Here is an 18934-nt window from a genome sequence, read left to right as displayed (position 1 = left end):
CTTAACTGTCTGCTTACTAAGATGAAAATAATTATGTATAAAAGGCACGGGTGGAGGACTTACTGTCTTTAAAAGCATTGTACATTTTGCATTAATTGTTTACTTTCAGTGTTAGGTAAAAGTAATTTCTGTAACCTGTTTTATGGTATCACGTTGGGCGCCAAATGTGGAAGGTATCTTTTCAGCTTTATACCGGCTAGCGTTTGTATTTCAATGCCTTAGAAAGCCTCGAGCAGCCTAGAGGGGTAGCACGGGCGATCTAGCACTTTAGTAGCTCTAAAATCGGTACCTGAATCAGCTGCAGAGCAAATACCATCAGCAGAAGCAAAGAGGGAGAAATATAGCTCCCTGCTCGCTCAATTCCCTGCAGCTAGAAGCTTTCAAATGAGACAGACAACCAGAGATGTTCACAGGAAAGTAGCTGAGCTGAGGGAGAGGGCGGAGCCTCCCCTCGACCATCTTTTGTTAGGAGAAGGGGAAAGGGGAGGACTGGGGGCGGACCTGGGGTGAGCGGCCAATCAGACACTGCTGAAGAGTCTGAGTTACATTTGGCTTTGCCCGCGCTTGGAACAAAGGAGCTCAGAGCACATGGGCAGGAGCACGTGTCTTTGGGAGGGGGGAGGGGAAGCTCAGAACAGGCAGCAACAATGGTAAGAGATGTCAGTGGAAAATTACCTGTTAGACTGTTTTTTGCAGATGGCTGATTCCTTCTTCATGTTGCAATAATTTTATTGACTTGAATAGAGTCGTTTCTAATTTTTGCTGCTAAGAAAATACAAAACTGGACTCAATATGAAGTCTAGATTAGAAGACAGAGAAGAAGGAATAACAAGAAAAGTTATATATTTTTCCCAAATGAGGTTGGGATGTTTTATGATGACTTTTGTTGCTAGCTCTCTAGTAATGGCTGTGGTAACACGGAAGAAAAGCAGTCATTGTGGCAATACTGTAAAGGAACATTTAGACATCCTCTACTATATATCTGCAATACTTTCTCAATGTTAAATGTTGTTTGGTAGTCCAGTGGGATAGCATAAACCACATACTTCTGTGGTGGTTTTGTTCAGTGCTTGTTATGTATCACACTGTATGAAAAAGAGTTCTTCAGTACATGCAGTGTATTTTTAACAAAATGTCGTTCACACATTACACTGTGTTCCTAATTAAGCCTTGCTCACTGCGTTTGGGGAAAAGCCCTGATTAGTTGAGTAAGCTACATTTTATCTGGAAGAGCTGATGTCTCAACTGAATTGTTTCTACGGGTTTCGTGTCTTGTGGATTGTGCTGAGGAGTTGTAGGCTTTCTTTGTTTTGCCATGAGCTGTAAATACAAGCTCACCTCATCTTGTGTCATGTCAAAGAAGTGTGCTGAAGCATAAATATCTTCCCCAGATGTTTAGAACTCTTCTCTTTCCCTTTGTCCATTCATCCATTATTCCTACATCCTTTTCTTCAGTGTTGGCCAGGTTCTCTCTTCCACTGCATCTGGAACGTTACTTGAGAGTTTGATGGACTGCTAAGTTCTGGTCATCCACCATCACTGTTTCAGGCCTGCTTATGAAAGTTGGCATTTGTTTGATATGGGACAATGAAGACTCATTAGCTATAAATTTGGATCAGTTGATCAGTGCAGTCCAGATAGATTCCTGCATAAACTGTATTTGGCATTGAGAACTCTGTATTTCCTGGCTTCTTTATTGTTTCTGTCTGGTTCCCCTCTGGACACATCAACTGGTGTATGACTTATGCTCAGTCAGGCAGCAATGACTGCCATTTCAAGGAATTCAGGGCAGCATCCTTTGAGATCTATTCCTTGCCCATGCAGTTGAGGATACAAGTTTGGACTTTGGTACGAGAATGAATAAACACATGCTGGACTGTGAAGGACAGATTAGCGCTAGATGCATGGATGTGTGTTTAATGTAGTCTCTCCCTGCCATGTAGAGGGTTCTTATTTACTCTGATCCCTGTAGTGTGTCAGACCATGACAATCCTGTAAAGGCAAGGCATCATGTGCTTTGTGAAAGGCAGCACGAGCTTGACGAAAAGCTGGAGGTCTGCAGCTCTGGCTGTCTTCCCCCACAGTGGTGTTGGCCATTGTGCTGCACTTCAGAGTCACTCCAATATATCCTTGGGGAAGTGGCTCAATCTGAGAATTCCTGTCAAAAGAATTTATTCCTCTCTTTGCTGGGGTCTGTTACAGTGTAAACATGTGAGCCAGTACCCACAGCTGGTAGTAGAGTGGGTCAGTTCAGAGAGACAAAACATGCTGCATTCAAAGATATGGTTTTCAGGGCTGGGTGGCCACTGGTGTGACCACCAGCCACAAGAACTTGTGGTTGCCCTGTGTTCCAGAGCTCAGCTGGGAATGGCTGTGTGAAGGAGCAAGAAGCTCTGTCCTTGTGGGGAAGAAAACAGTGGCACTAATCCAAACTCATATCAGTAAAACAATACACATACCATTTTAATAAACAAATCCGTGAATGGACTTGATGGCCTGTAAAACCTCCTGTCTGAAAGCCAGCAATCTTCATGTGCTATCGGTCTACCAAGGATAGTGTGAAAGCAGGCCTTTCCCATGTGAATGAAAACAGAATGCTTAAGCAGACTCTTTCATTTAAAAAGCTAGAGGAACCAAAACTGTGTTTACTTTCATCTTCTTAAACAGAGCTGAAGTTATGGGCAGAGCAACAGTTTATAAGAACATTCCCTTGTGCAGCAAAGCTGTGTTAATTGTCCCAGGGTGAGGGGACAATGAGTGACAGGAAGACAGCAGTACTCCTGTCTGTATAACCTCATTTGCACCAAGCTTGAGTGTGTGTCTGTTGAAAGTCCTTGTTTGGAAATACTAAGGTTAGGATATTATTTCTCAACTACAGTACAACTTGTAAAGCTCTTTGTATGTCAGTTGTTCTCCAAAACTGGTTCTGTCCTCTTTCCCAGTTTCTCCAAACTGTGTCCACTCATAATCTTATTATGATTCATATGTTCCTGATCCAGGTTGTTGCTGGAATAGCTTTCTGTAACTGGTTTTTGTTTTGGAGAACATTTTTTCTGTGAAAAACAGTTTCTGCCTTTTGGAAATTCCACTTGTGAAGTCCAGGTCAATAGCTATTGCTATGCTGTGCCTTGCTGTCCTCCAGAAAGAGGGGGGGAAAAAAGCCCTCTGTCTCTCAGTGCACAGCTCAAGAGATTGTTAGGTGAAAGAAGCTGTTAAAACCCATTTCTGAATTAATGTAGCACACAAGCTGGGTTGCAAGCAATGAGGTCCCAATTCAGAACCCATTGATGTCAGCAAAAAGACTTCCACTGACTTTAGTTCATACCCCAGTTGAAGCTGGATTGAACAGGGAAAGTTTTAAAAAAGCGTTATATAATACTTACCAGATATTTTAAGTGGCTTTGTGTTCTGTTGTCTGCAGAGAAAGTTAACCTCATTTAAAAAACTCAATAGCATTCTTTTCTACTCCTGTCTCAGAAAATGACTTAAAACCATTTTGTTCTTCTTCATTCAAGACACACCATCCAGTCTCTTAAAGCCAGAATAGTATGTGACTGTATAATTGAAGTCTTGTCTTGAGTTTTAGGAAGACTTTTCTTTGGAGCAAGAACCGCCTAATTGAGGCTATTATTGGCAGACACGCTATTCCTGCCTCCAGTAGGATAGAAGGGCACAGGCCCAGCTACTGATCTGTGCTTTTTCCCCAGATTTAGTGATGTTGAGGAACTAATTTGATAAAATATCTTCCAGTGTCTCTTGGGGAGAGCTGCACACTGTTGGAAACACCATTATTATACTGTTATCACTGTAAGCCTGAGTTGAAAGATCATTTTTTTAAAAAAAGCCTTACATAACTACACAGAGAAGGAAGAAGTTATTCTGAGGTTTTTCAATGTGAGTCCTGCTTTGAGCTAGCATAGAAGAGACTGTCTTCAAAGTGGTAGAACAGTTCTGTGTGTATTTCTGAGCAAAGTATCCACAGACAGCAATCTACTCATAGAGCTGAGCTTGAGAAGCATTTTTGGGTTTGGATTAAATGACACTTGCATTTAAGATGATGTTAGGCCCCCTTCTAAGTTCCTCTGTGAGTTTCATATAGGGCAAAGTGCTACTTGAATATACTGCCAGGACAGTATTTCTCCTCCTAGCAAAACATGTTAGAATAAAGCTTTGTGGTTTATTGAAAATCATCTCAGCAGTTGATAGCTGTTGAAATTTCTTCACTAAGTTTTCTGCTCATCCTGCACTGATGCTCAGTTGCTGAAATACATATATGTCCAATGACAGTCACAGCAAGACTGATTCCCTCCCATATCCAACACAGTCCCATTCAAAACCTGTTACAGTACCCTAGCACTGTATTCTTTCAGGAGGGGAATTAGAGGGCCTTCAAAGTTGCATCTCATCTTCATCTAAATGTAGGAGTGATGCATCCTAACAATAAAGAAATCAGGCAAAAAATGCCATAAGGCCTGCATGGATGAATGAGGAGCTCCTGGGCAAACTCAAACACAAAAAGTAAGCCTTACAGAGAGTGGAAGCAAGGACAGGTAGCCTGGGAGAAATGCAGAGAAAGTGAGAAGCAGGAATCAGGTTAGGAAAGCTAAAGCTCTGATAAAATTAAAGCTGGCCAGAGACATCAACAGGAACAGGAAAATCTTCTACAGGTATGTCAGTGATAAAAGGAAGACTGGGGAGAATGTGAGTCTTCTCGGGAAGAAAATGGGAGATATGGTTACCCAGGACATGGAGAAAGGTAGTCAACAAATTTTTTGCCTCAGTTTTCACTGGCAAGTTCTCCAGCCACAGAAGGCAAAGGCAGGGACTGGGAGAATGAAGAACCAGCTGGAGAGCTCAGGATCAAGTACGTCTAAGGAACCTGAAGGTGCACAAGTCTGTGGGACCTGGTGAGGTGTATCCGCAGGTCCCGAGGGACAAATGAAGTGGCTAAGCCACTATCCATCATATTTGAGAAGTTGTGGCAGTCCAGTCAAGTTCCCAGTGATGGGAACCCTAATTATTTAAAAGGGAAAAAAGGAGGACTGCAGGAGCTACTGACTGGTCAGTCTCACCTCTGTGCCCAGCGAGATCATGGAACAGATGTTAAGGGAACTTTTCTGTCTGACCATTCTCGGGCAGTCACACTCTCACTACCAGGGACTTTCAGTGCTGGGAGCAAAGCCCCTCCACAGCGGGTGGCTCCAGGCCAGTGTGTGCACAGCTTGCCTCCCTATACACACCACTCTCATGTGCATACAAATTTCCTTACCAGCTCAGCCCAGGGTTTCCCATAGCAGAGTTTCCGACCTCTGGGTTCTTTAAATAGCTTTCTCATGGTACAGCAACAAAATAACAGCTCAAGCTGCTGTCTCAAAACAAAGGAAACGCTGGGCTTCTGTATCCTTATGTCTAAGTGCTGGAAAGTCTGGGGTCTTCCTGCTGAGTCACTGGTTCCTGCTGTGTCTCTGAGTCACCTGCTGGTGCCACAGATCCCTGGGCCCTTTGCTGTGCAAAGGGTCAGTGCCAGTTCTCAGCCTCTTGCCTTAGGCTCCTGCCACCCAGAGCTCAATGTGCAGCTCTCACTGCATCTGCTCACTGAGCTACCTGCACTGAATGTATTCCTTAACTCAGATCCTCCTGGAAACTATGCTAAGACACATAGGAAATAAGGAGGTGATTTGTGTCAGCCAGCACGGCATCACTAAGAGCAAATTGTGCCTGACAAATTTGATGGCCTTCTAGGATGGGGTTACAGGGCTGATGGGTAAGGAAAGAGCAACTGGTATGATCTAACTGGACTTGTGCAAAGCATTTCTTTAAATTGGAGAGACATGGTTTTGATGGATGGATTAAGCAGTGGATAAGGAATTGGCTGGATGGCCACACTGAAAGAGATGTGGTCAATGGCTCGATGTCCCAAATGGAGACCAGTGATGAGTGTCATTCCTCAGGGGTTGGTATTGGGACTGGTGCTGTTTGACATCTTTGTCAGTGACATGGACAGTGGGATCCAGTGCACCCTCAGCAAGTTTGCCATCGACACTGAGCTGTGTGGTGCAGTTGACTCTCTGGAGGGAAAGGATGCCATCCAGAGGGGCATGGGCAGGGTGGAAAGGTGGGCCCGTGCAATCGTCATGATGGTCAGCCAGGCCAAGTGCAAGGTCCTGCACCTGGGTTGGGACAAAGCATAAATATGGGTTGGGTGGAGCATGGATTGAAAGCAACCCTAGGGAGAAGGGCTTGGAGTGTTGGTTGATGAGATGCCCAACATGAGGCAATGTGTACTTGTGGCCCAGAAAACCAAACATGTCCTGGGCTGCATCAAAAGCAGTGTGACCAGCAGGAAAAAGGAAGGTGATCCTGTCCTCGGCTCTGCTCTTGTGAGACCCCAGCTGGAGTGTTGCATCCAGCTCAGGGGCTGAAAGAAGAAGGACATGGATGTGCTGGAGTGAGTACAGATGAGGGCCATGAAGATGATCAGAGAGATGGAGCACCTCTTCTGTGAAGACAGGGTTTGAGAGTTGGGATTGTTCAGCCTGGAAAAGGCTCTGGAGAGAGAAGACCTTACAGCAGCCTTCTATAGTACCTAAAGGAGACCTACAAGGAGATGGAGAGGGATTTTTCAAGGGCAAGGATAGGACAAGGAGTAGTGGCTTCAAACTGAAAGATGGTAGGTTTCGATAGGACATAAAGAAGAAATTCTTTACTGACTAGGTGGTGAGATACTGGAGCAGGTTGCCCCAAGAAGCTGTGGCTGCCCCATCCCTGGAAGTGTTCAACGCCGGGTTGGGTGGAACTTTGAGCAACCTGGTCTAGTGCAAGTTGTCCCTGCCTATGTCAGGGGTGCTGGAGCTAGACAACTTTTAAGGTTGCTTCCAACCCAAAACATTCTATAATTCTCTAGCTGAGTGAAGAACAAGTAAGAGCCTTGTGTTCTAGTGATGGATCATTCTCTGGGTTTTAGAGGAACTTTGTAACAGAAACATTGCCTTCAGGGTATGTGTGGTGAGTAAGTCAGAACCATGAAACCCTCCTTAGCCAAAGTGTTCTGCAAGGATTTTGGCAGCATTACCAGCCTATTAGTACTAAAGGCAGGCTTGATGAAAATTTGTCATGGAACCCTCCCAGTCTGTCAGAAACATGATGTTACTTCCTGTTTGCCCTCTCTGCTGCTTCCATACAAATGTCAAAGTTGGGGGGAACCTGAGCACTGCCGTACCAGCTTTCATGACTGCATGTGAGATTTGTTGTCATTTTCCATAATCAAAATTTTGAAGTACTAGATTCAGTCCCATCTTCTGATTTCCCACATAATAAGACCTTTCCTGCTGTGGTGGCTTCAGTACACACCATGAATGATTAGGAGTTACACACCTGGCTGAAAAGGGACTTGAGTGGTCAGAAATTTTGAGAACATGGGACCTTGCCAAGCACAGGACTGGAAGGTCAATGAGTTAAGAGAAGGCCATTGCAGCTTGCTGTCACCCTGCTGTAGACTTTATGGATCCTGTGGTACCTGAACTGTTGTTGCCTACTGTCCTTCATGTTCCTTGAAGAAATGTTGCTTGAGATCAGCACGTTTCTTTGTCAACCCTGTAAAGAAGTCAGAACAACTGAAGTTTGTGATAGAGAGTCATCTGTTGCACTTCTAGGATGTACTTTTTTCTCCCCTGTGTACATTCTGGACTCAAGGTTTTGACCCAAGGAATCTTGGTTTCATATCCTTGTGGTGTTCCAGGGCCTGCAGCATTTGAAATCTTGACTGTCTTCTTACCAGACATCCCTTCTTTTGTTTTCATTGTTTTGACCTTACCTTTTTCTTTTGCCTAACCCTGAAGCTTCCAGCTAGTCAGGAAGGGCCTTTCTTCCTAAAGCACAGAGTACTATGCAACTGTTTCTTGCATATGTTGCATACATGGCATCTATCCAAGGCACAGAAAAAAATACTTGATCTTTCAGAAGAGCTCCAGCAAGCTTAATTCCCAGCTGGTTTCCTTTGCTCCGTGCTCCTGTTATGCTCCAAAATACCTGAGACACCTTGTGAGTTGAACACAAAGTGTATCATGAAAACACTGTCAGAAATTACTCAATAATAGTAGTTTTTCCCTTATCATTGCATGAAAACTGTGTTCTAGAACTCAGCATGCTAAATTGCCTGGTAAAGAAATCTTAACCTTCTTTTCAATATGGGTTTATTTTCACTAAACGTCTATATCCCTTTTACTCTTTTCTATTGTATGTCCTTTTTTCCTGTACAACTGCAGGAATCATTGCACTTGTTCTTAACACTGCTTTCTAGGACTGTAAAAAGACTTCACTACCACCCATTAGACTAAAAAAGAGCAGTCTTTGTTGTATTTTTCCCATTCCAGTCAAGGACAGTTTCAGCACTTAACAGAGGATGTAGGCTCTGGAATCAGAAGCCGTGGTTGTTCGTGAGAGGATTTTCAGACTTTAGGCACTGTTAAGATGTCTGAAAATATATTTTTTTCAGGTTACAAGTATGCACTGAGGGGTTCTGTATGGTTTTCATTTGTTTTAGCTGAAACACAGTATTATATGTGGAGTGTGTATCTGAACAAAGATAAAATATCTAATATACATGCATCAGTGATGATAAATATCAAATTCCATCTATGGCTTCAGTTATTTGAATTTCATGTGTCTGGTTTCTAACCTGAAGAATATACTTTGCAATGCAGTCAGTGGTCCCTGGCAGACCATTGCATTGCTGTGGGACTGTTAGTTACCTTATAGCTATTGCTGTGATGTTAATACATATTCATATCAAATAACCAAGTGAGTCAGCTGACAGGTAAAATAAGTTCCAATACACTGGACAATACATTGTAATGCACTCTGGATAGGTTTAGCACAGAATTGTCCTTCAATATGTGTAGTATATTAATTTGGAATATAAATAAGGAAACAGCACCTATGAAATTTGTATTGATGAACTTTTGTGGCAAGATTTTAGCTGTATAATATTATGATGTGCTTGCATTTTTATGTGCTTCTATAAATATTATTGCAACTCAGTCTACTGGTAATGTAGTATTAGCTGTTTTGTACGATTGCAAGATCACGATGGCAGTTGACTGGTTTTCTTATTATTTTATTAAAGTTGATTTTTTTTTCATTCCTGCTTTTCAAATTTCTGAGAAGTCAGCCTGCTGGTCAGTTTGGTCTGGAATGTTTAGTCCTTCTGAACTTTTGCATACCCAAAACTGCCTTACATGTTTGATGAATATGTATTACATATATATAAAACCACACATATTTATGTATGTATTTTTTCATTCATGTGTAAATTGGAAAGAGAAAAAACAATTTTTCTCAAAGTTTAAGAAAGAAAGTAAAATATTGCTGTTTGTGCTGCAGCCAGTCATGGAAGACTTTTAGCTAAACAGGAAAGCTTTCAGCAGTCAGTCTGTTATTTAACAACAGCTGTTTGTGATCAGTGCCAGTGGAAATCACTTGTTTTCACCCATTCAAAAAGAACAGGCTGGTAAAAGAGATTCCAGGAATAGGTACAGTCTTTCACACAGAGTTTAAATGTATCATATTGTAAGATGGTGCCATTTACAATGTAACGTAATTGTGATTTCTAATGAGATTTTTCCAGAATCAGATGCAGAATAAAATTAGGATTCGTCATAGAATGGTTTGGGTGGGAAGGGACCTTAAGACCATCTAGGTCCAACCTTCCTGCCATGTAGGCACACCCAGCCACCTTCCACTAGACCAGGTTTCTCAAAACCCCATCCAATCTGGCCTTGAGTAATTCCAGGGATGGGCCTTCACAGCTTCTCTGAGCAACCTGTTCCAATGCCTCACCACCCTCACTGTAAAGAATTTCTTCCTTATGTTCAATCTAAACCTACCCTCTTTCAGTCTGAAGCCACTACCCCTTGTCCTGTTGCTACATGCCTTTGATAGTTGTTTTATAAAAGAACTGAAGAAATCAGAGCCCTAACTATACTTCTGACCCCTTAGAAAGAACACAGACATTTTCACTGCTGTGCTTCTGTTTCAAACCCGACTGTCTTCATCAACTAACACCTTTTTTTTTGTCAAACTGAGTGTATAGCATTGGAAATAAGAAGGTAAGAAATGCCATTCTCAGTTGGATCCAGTATCCCTCTGTCCCACTACTCAGCCTCTAACAGTAGCAGATGATGTTTAGGCAGATCCCAGGATCCTGTTCCCTCTCTGTGGTCCCATTCCCTTGGGCTTCCCAGCATTCAGAATTTCTGTATTTGGAAGAGTATTGCCCTGCCTAATTCTTTAGTATCCATTGAGAATCTGTCTCACACTCTTAAGAAACAAGTTGTTCACAAGAAGTTTTTTACAAACTAAAATACAGTCACTGGCAGCCTCAGTGGTGACGGAAAGTGCCAAAGCCTAACTTGGCATGCCTTCAGTTGGGTACTTCTGCCTTCCACAGAGACTCTAAGCAATCCAATGTGCATGCAGTAGTAGCTACACATCCTCTGTATGTGAGATCTAGCAGTCCCACCTCAGATGCATCAGATGATTTATACCTGTTGTTCTCCACCGATTATTACAGACACTTGGGATGGCTGGCAGATGTATTTGTCTATACAGTAGATGACTAAATGTGGATCAGATAAATTCCCACTTGCTAAGCCTAGATGTAAACTCCTGTGATAAAAAAAAATTGTTCTGAAAGCTGGATGAATTGCCCTCTTCACTCAGATGAGTTTTGGTAGCATCATCTTGCTGATTTTATGGAACTGGTATTGCTGCACCTACATGAATGTGTCCTGTTTGTAAAGTGTTTCACTACATTGGCAGTTCTAACAAACATGAAAGTCACTAAAAGCTTTTTTGAAAATATAGAATAAAGTTTTGCTGTTTTGAATCCCTGAAGGTGAATGTTGCCAAAGAGTTCAAAAGCATTTTTCTTCCTGTTGTTACTAGCATTTATGGCCTGTGCAATAAAAATTTCTAATTACTGGAAAGATTCAAGGGAGCCAGGAAAAAACCCTCTTCTTTTTATGCCTTTGTGAAGTTGCTTTTCTGTGTTGTGTAAAAAGAACCTGTTTTATTTAAAAGCTCCTCTTTTTCTTAATTCACATTCTTTAAAAGCTTTTCTGTATTGTAGTTTTAAAAATGAATGTGGTTCTATTCAAATAAAAGTTTACCCTTAATGGCATTTATGCTTCATATGATAGAGCACCTTCATTTACTTAGTTATACATAGGCAGTCAGCAGTGTTATGAACTGTTTCCTTATTACTAAGCAGTATGCAGATCTCTGGCATATTCCACAAAGGAAAGGGTGGGTTATTTTAAAGCCTTTATTTGACTTGATCACAAAGCATGGATACTAGCCTAGTGTTTTATGACATGCTCAAGTATGATTAATAATTTTAACTATGCTGGTTCCCCCATAAGATCAATATTATAGAATTTTTCCAGTCACTATTTCAGTGTATTTTAATTGAAATTGATTCCCTATAAAATAATAAATTGAAGTGTATTAACAATGATCTTGGGGTCCTTGACATTCAAGTTCTGAATTCTAACAAAGTTCTGAACAGTTTTAAAAAAATATGTGATTTACCTCTATACAGCATAAGTACTCATGAAGCACCTGTAATTTTTTAAAGTGTTGATTCCAGTAGACGACAGCATAAGTACAGCAGCCTTAATTTGCAGCAGGAATGTGAATGAAAATGTGGCAGAGAATTGTTGTTTTTAAAACAACTTACTACTCTGTTGGCAGTTCAGCTACAGCTGTATTGTATGGTCCTAAAATTGAAAAATATTTTTATCAGTAAAAATGCCTGCCGGTCACATGAATTATTAGAAGTTACCTGTACAAAGAAAAGATACATTGAGAAAATCTGCAGTGAGCTGCTCTGTAAGAACTTCAGTGTTTTTCCAAAGGTATCACCTGGAAGGCAGGCAGTGAGTCAGTCTTGGACAATTTTTCTCAGTGTCAGAGTGATAAGTGGAGTTGTAGGTGGTTTGTACTTGGCAATGCCACAGTTCTGAAGCTCCTCAATCCCAGTTAGTTTTCATCCACATCTTAGAGCTTATTCTTGGTTAAGTTTATCCACATTGTTGGAATAGTTTGTTTACATACATTTGGCTTATACAATGGCTTCCACCTGAAGACAACCTGATTAGAAAACACCCAGACTCAGGAAGGGCACAGTGTGTTATATCCAGCCAGCCTGGTATAATATGTCAGGACTCTGACTTGGTATACTTTTTCAGCTACACAAGAGGGTTGGATCTCTTTCCTCAGGAACTGTAGGGATAAGCAAGTTAGAGACTTTTGTATGTGAGCAAAAAGGCCTGTTGAGGTTCCCCTGCAAGCTGGAGCACAGTCTGAAGGCATGTACACTGATGTGGTCTTGGAGTTTTGAATCCTCTCCCCTAGAAACAGGATTCACGTCTTTGCGGTCCATTCATCTGGCACACCCAGCTGCCATCAGATGGCATTTCATGAAATGAGAGGGAATTGAAGCAGCTCCAACACCTGGACCTTGAAACAAGTAATTTTGTCATATTCTTTCTTTAGTGAGACCAGTAAAGAGGCTTACTGCTGGTAGCATCAGTCAGCAGACTCTCGTTTGTCTGCATTGAAAGAGCACTGTTGTGTAGGACTTTCAGGAGCTGGATTTTGAGAGAAAGATCTGCAAGAAAAGAAAGTCTTGCACAGCAAAAAGAGGAGATTCTTACCAATTTTGCCTTCTTCAGTGATGCAAAGCTTCTGTTCTTAAAGTTTACTCTCCAAAGTCCTCTAAGTCCTCCAAAGTCCTATGGTTTTTGTTTTCTTTCCACTTTGGCATGTGTCAGAGGTAGAGATGGAGAAGGAATGATAATCATATTTCCTTCATTCTTTAAAGTCTTAGGTCATTCCAGTCTTCTTTAGGAATAAAGAGGAAAGCCTTCTTTCTTACTCTTCTTTCTTTTGGTTTTCATTCCTTTAAGAACTCCTGAGGAACTGAGGATTGTTGTTAAAGTTGGGCTGAGAGATTAATATCTCCTGCTCTAGTTTTATTTTATTGCCCTGTAGTCTAAATATTTAGAGGGCTGATTAGACTACAGTTGTCTGCTGAGGAATTTCTTTAGCTTGTTCCAGAGAGTGTAGCTATGTGAAACACTTTTCAGCAGTTCCTTGTAATTTTCTGTCATAAAGTGCCAAGATGATCCAGCTGTATTTAATGAGTATTTTAAAAATGTTGGATGGTGGAAGGAGCAATCATCTTAGACAATGGACCAGTTTTAAAAGTGTCAGGCAATTAAGGATGCAGATAAACCTTTGAAAATTCCCTACACTGATCATTCCCAGTTATATCACAACAGTTATAATTCTCAGTCTAAACTTGAAAGACTTTGAAGCAAACGAATTGTATTTCAGATGAAAGAGATAGGAAAGAGAAAGGGAAGGGTAGATAGTTCTACCTCTAAAGCTCCAGTGAGAAATCAGTTGTCACCTGGGTAGGTTCTGAACAGATCTTTCTCTAGATTCCAGAGTTGCTTTAATGCCCATCTGCGTGGTACCATCCATTCCATTACAGTAGTTGGCTGTGACACTAACCACTGATATGGTTGACTTTTGTACGTCTCTGCTTAAATGTGGAAGGTTCTGAGTGTCATAGAAAGGCACCCAGCCTTTACAGCCCATCAAGGTAATGAATGTCTTTTTGCTGGGATGTCTCTTCATACACTGAGACACCTATGAGGCGTTTTTTTTCTTTTTCTAGAAATGTTTCCTTTTAGGTGTGGAGGTTTATCTCAGATAGCATAATGAAAATTGTGGTTTATTTTCTTCTAATCCTAATAAGCTTTTTCCCAGTGAATTATTATTTTTTTACTGATATTTGCTTGCTAGATCTGTTGGTAAGTTTTCTTTCTCCCTTCTTAAATATCAGCTGCTGTGATAAGCACTAAAATGTGTGACCATTGCTTTGTCAGCAACTCATGTTTTCCTTATTATACTGTTACTGCTGTTACTGCTGTTCTTGACATCTTTTTGGTTCTCTCTAGTAATGGAAATGTCACTGTGGGAATTTTACTTTACTTCTACGTGGCTTAGCTGATCACAGGATAATTCTGGTATGAGAATATACGTTTTACTGATTTCTTCACTGTTTTCTTTTGATCCAGATGATCGGAACCCAGGCTGTTTAAGTGAGGAATGCAAATAGATGCTGGGAACAGAGGAAAAATCCTTTTATCAGGAATTAGGAGCACCTAGAGATAGTATCCTCCTTAAGTTTCTGCTGCTTGTAATTAATTTGGCTAGAGTCTTTGGAAAAGTCTATAGCTAACTTAAAACTGATCCTTACTCTTTGTCCACAGATTCTGTATCAGTTCTAGCACAGTAAACAAATAGCAAGAGTAGCTACTCTTCTTAGAAGAATGTAAATCTATGTCTACCACCAGCTATGAATTGGTTTTATCCAAATTATCTGCCTTTGAAAATTGGAGACCTCAACTTTGCTCTTGGTTCTGTGAGGGCAAATGAAAGAGTAATGCTTCATTGGTTGCAGAGAAATTGAAACTAGTAAAAATGAGAACAGGATCAACCCCATTTTTCCTCTAAAGCATGAGACTATAAAGCCCATTCAAATCAGTGAAGGGTACCAATGACTTTGTTGACCTCTGGATCAAATCCATAAACCTTTTTATAACTTAAAACCACAAATACAGAAACATAAGGGTTCTGTTCTCTAAGCCAGGACAGGTCATTGTGAAATTGAAAAATATGATCCCTTGCCAATTTTATTGAATAAAAAATGCAATTTTGATATTTTATTATATTTAGAACCTTTTTCTTAATTATATAAGACCTATTTCTCACTTGGTCTCAGAATCTCTTTTGATGATGTGCACTGCCTGTGTTATTTGCAATCCTAATTTCATAATCACTGCTGGAAATGAAAGTAAAAGCTGCACTTTTATCTTACTCTTTTTAGTCATGCTCTATACTAAAATGGCATAATCGAAGATAAAAACAATTATACAGTATTTTAGCTTAAGCAGTTTGAGTAGTTGTTGTTGCATCTTACATTATCCAGCTAAAACTTTGGTGTCCAATTGAACTCATTGTTCACATTCATCAAATAATCAACAAAGACCAGAACCCACCCCCAGAGATAATCTAAAAGAGGTGCCCATGATAGGTGCAATATATTGCCCTCTGGAACTTCCTGCCTCTGTCAGATGGAGGACTTGCCATCTAATTTGGAACTCCTAAATTTAACAGAGGAAAAGTAGGCAGTAGCTTTTCCTACTTTTTGCTTTTCAGCATCAAGCATATATAACAAGTGATGTTACCCACTGCTAATTTGACAGCAAACTTGCTCTGCCTTAGTATAGTAATTTGATTTCTTTATCTGTACCTGTTAGCAAAATCTGGTTATGCTATGCCTTTAAATTACACCTTTTTTTTTTCTGCAATTGATAACATCATCTTTCATATTCTATTACTTTTTATTCACTTTTTTTTAAATGAGCCTAATTACTACTCGCTGGTAATAGAATTAAAGCATCATTTATGTGTTCATAGGTGAACATTTAAGGAGTTGCATGTTCTGGGTTAAGGGTTTTGGGGTTGTTTTCTTAGCTGTAATTTAAATGATCCTTTAGTCTGAAGCAGAGAAGGATGCATTTTATATATTGCCTTGGGATAGGTTTATAACTTACCTTAACTTCTCCAATTTTTCTCAGACATGAGTGCTTTAATAACTGCAGTTAGATCTTAATCCTCTGAGTTCTTCTTTCATCTAAATGGGGTTGCGCCTGATTCAAATATTTAATCATATTTATTATTTTTTTATGATTGTGGATTTGTTGCCTCTGTGGAGCTGGATCCAGTCTTAGACAGGAAGGCAAGGACCAGGCAGAGAGCCCCAGATGGAATGCCCCCTAGGAGCTGAACTCTTACCTTATAATTCAGAAAATTTACTGAAAATTTCTCCTGTTTCATATAATTAATTAGTGCATAGTCTCAATTAAACAGAAAAGCCAGTAAAACCTATCAAAAATTGAATAATGACACAGAAGAGTGACTGAAAAAAACCAAGCTCCTTCATGTGTCTTTTGTTTGGGCTTCCTGTGTCTCCCTTAAAGCTCTCTTGCATTCTCATGCAGCTCATTCTTTTTGTTGAATACTAAAGCCTTTACCATCTGCCAAAAGGTTTTATTTTGGGGTTTCCTCTTATGTGGGAGGGTGATTTCCTCCTTCCCTTCATGCTAGTTTCATTGCTATCTTTAGGACTCGGAGCCTACTGGAGACCTTCCTGTCTCCTTTTTATTACACAGTCTCCTCCTTCCGTGCTGCAAGTTCCTGCTCCCAGGGGCAAAGAAGAAAACAAGAGCTGAAGCTGCCTTTTTGAGCTGCCTGGATGATGCCAACAGGTTTTGTTTAAACACTGGAGTCCAGTTCCTGGAGTGCAGGGCTGCACAGACTCCTCACCAACATTCCCAGGGTGGGTGTTTTTAGGAACAGTTCCTGTGCAAAGGCCATGTGCAACTGCTCTGTGCTTTGGCTGCAGAGTGCAATGGCTTCTCAAAAAGGGTGTTGTAATCTGTAGCACTTACTCTAAAAGCAGTTTATCCCTCTCTATTTGTTAGTCTTTTACCTCAGCACATTAATCCAACCTGTTCTGCCACTGTTAAGACATCTATAGCCATAGCCCTGTAGTTTCTTCCTCTTACGGGAACTTTGAATGTTTATTTTTTCTATGAATGTATCGATTTCCCATCTTTACCTTCCTTGTGCTGCAGAGAAAAAGAAGTGAAATCGAAGGTATTATATTTGCAGAGGGATAGAATTGCATCTCTATTTTTTTTTTAATTCCTGAGAGCAAAATAAAGCAGATGGCAATCTGGGTTTTTCAGCATAGCTCTCAAGGATGCAGGGTATACAGCTGTAGTGGGATAAGAGTATCCAGGTGTTGAGCCATGAACACAGCAAGAGAAGGCTTTGAGCTCTGGTCATGTACCTCCATTTAAACCTTTGCTGTGGAGCTCTTCAGGAGCCTGCCATCATCTCTCCTTGAAGTAGATGCTACATGGGAGAAACAAAGGTTCCTGCCTTTTCCTTTCAGTGTCTGCCTGCTGGGAGTGAGAGCAGCCTCTGTCTGAGGATCATGCAGTCCTGTTGCTGCCTGTCCTAATTTGCTGTACAGCTGAGCCTGTGACCAGAGGCAGTGTAAATGTGGAAGGCACAGGGAGTTGGGCTGGGTGTCAGATCACCTCCTGAGGGCTCTGCCAGGATCCATATCAACCACATTATGCCTCTGTTGAGTGCATTTCTGGCACTCCTTTTTTGATATTTTATTTAATTACTGGCATTACACCAAACAGCATGTCAGGTAGTAATAGGAATGTAATATTATTTTATTTGTGATTAGCTCATCTCTTGGGCTCTGAGATGTTCTAATCTCTGTCCTTCCATCATCACCCAGTTTTCTTTGGAGCTCTATCCTTTGGTTTATGTAACCTCCCTCTGTAATTGAAAACTTTACTGTTGATCACCATGAGAAATTTGCAGTGCTTAAAAATAAATGATCCATTTTCCATCCCCTCAGTGCATCTAGTTTTTATGACTGTAGGAATCTAATGTAAGGTTGAAATGTGGATGAGGAGGATGAGGGTGACCCAGGGTGTTACCTAAATGCCTGATCTACAGATAAAAAGCAATGCTGGGATTTCTGTTCAGGAAAGTGCCAGGAATACTGCCTAGTTCTTAGCACTGCCTATTTTAATGACATTCAGTTCCAAACTCCTGCTACGGCATTGCACAGAGAGGTCAGTGGTGCCCATTTCTAACAGCAGAAATAACATAACAGCCTGAGATGACATTCTCCTGGAAAATAAGAGGGCTATGTGAAAAAATTTTAAGCAGGAGACACATGTATCTCCTCAGTTGGAGAGCAAGGCTTTGTGCTTCTGATTAAACACAGGTTTCCATGTTCTCCCTGTCACAGATGCACACACGTGCACAAACTCTAATTGGATAAAACTGTAAACAGTAAATTAAAGATATGATTAAAAATTAAACAGCCACTGCAGAAACCATCAGTAGTAAATGCTTATTAACTTACATATAACAGTATGCTGGTGTGATAGCTTCAAATTGCCTGCTGAAGCTGATTTGCAGCAAATAAGGCCAGCTTTCTAAAAGGAAAGTTTCAGTAATCAGATCCTCAGCTCTGATTGCTTGGTTTTTTCCTTCACAATTTTTGCCAGCCTTTTTTAAGTAACTGGTAAGGTGCATGACCTTCTTTAACTACAGTGGGTGATGTACTTAATCCTTTGCTTCTGCTGCTTAGCAGAATGAGTCAGTACGGGTCTGCTCCAGCTTTGTCCTCTCTCGTGCATTGCAAGGCTTCTGTGGTTTGCCTGTGTTTTCGCAGGGCTTCGCCAGAGCCCCGTCCCATTCTGGGACCCACCTTGCTGGCTGTTTATGGACACACTGCATGATAAGCTAAAGGGCAAAGTTGATTTATACAAATTCACCTGCCCATCTGAGTGCCACATCCACACATGCACCTGAGATCTCCAGAGCAGCTCCACCTGGCAATGTGTGGCAGAGGCTGCAGTTTTTGGAAAGGGCACCCCTCCAACTCCATGGGCCCTTTCCATCCCATCTCATAACATCTGTGCCCTACTCTTGTGTGTTCTGCACGTGGAGTCCAGTGTATTGGATGACAGGTTGTTTGGCCATCCTGCTTTGTGAGAATTAGCATGTTTCCAGCCAGAGCAAGGGATTCTCAGGAGAACTGTTACAGCCTGGAGCTTTAAGTATTTAGGGGGAAGTTGAAACAAGGTTTAAAAACCTCTCAAAATTGGGACTAATCTGGACGGGCAGAGCAAAGCAGGATCTTTTCTAGTAAGCTCTGATTTCTTGAATATTTGCTTTTCAGTTGGGTTGCATAATATGG

The 18934-nt window shown here is 41.1% G+C and overlaps 1 protein-coding gene across 1 annotated transcript in view; it reads left to right on the top strand.

The window, feature by feature from the left end:
* The window catches only part of SAMD12 (sterile alpha motif domain containing 12), a 179424-nt gene that overhangs the window by 84748 nt on the left and 75742 nt on the right, over positions 1–18934 (top strand). The window lies entirely within an intron of this gene.

Source organism: Corvus cornix, chromosome 2 (assembly GCF_000738735.6).
Source record: "Corvus cornix cornix isolate S_Up_H32 chromosome 2, ASM73873v5, whole genome shotgun sequence".
Taxonomy (NCBI): domain Eukaryota; kingdom Metazoa; phylum Chordata; class Aves; order Passeriformes; family Corvidae; genus Corvus; species Corvus cornix.
The sequence above is the reverse complement of the archived record's forward strand: the minus strand, read 5'-3'. Positions and strand labels throughout refer to the sequence as shown.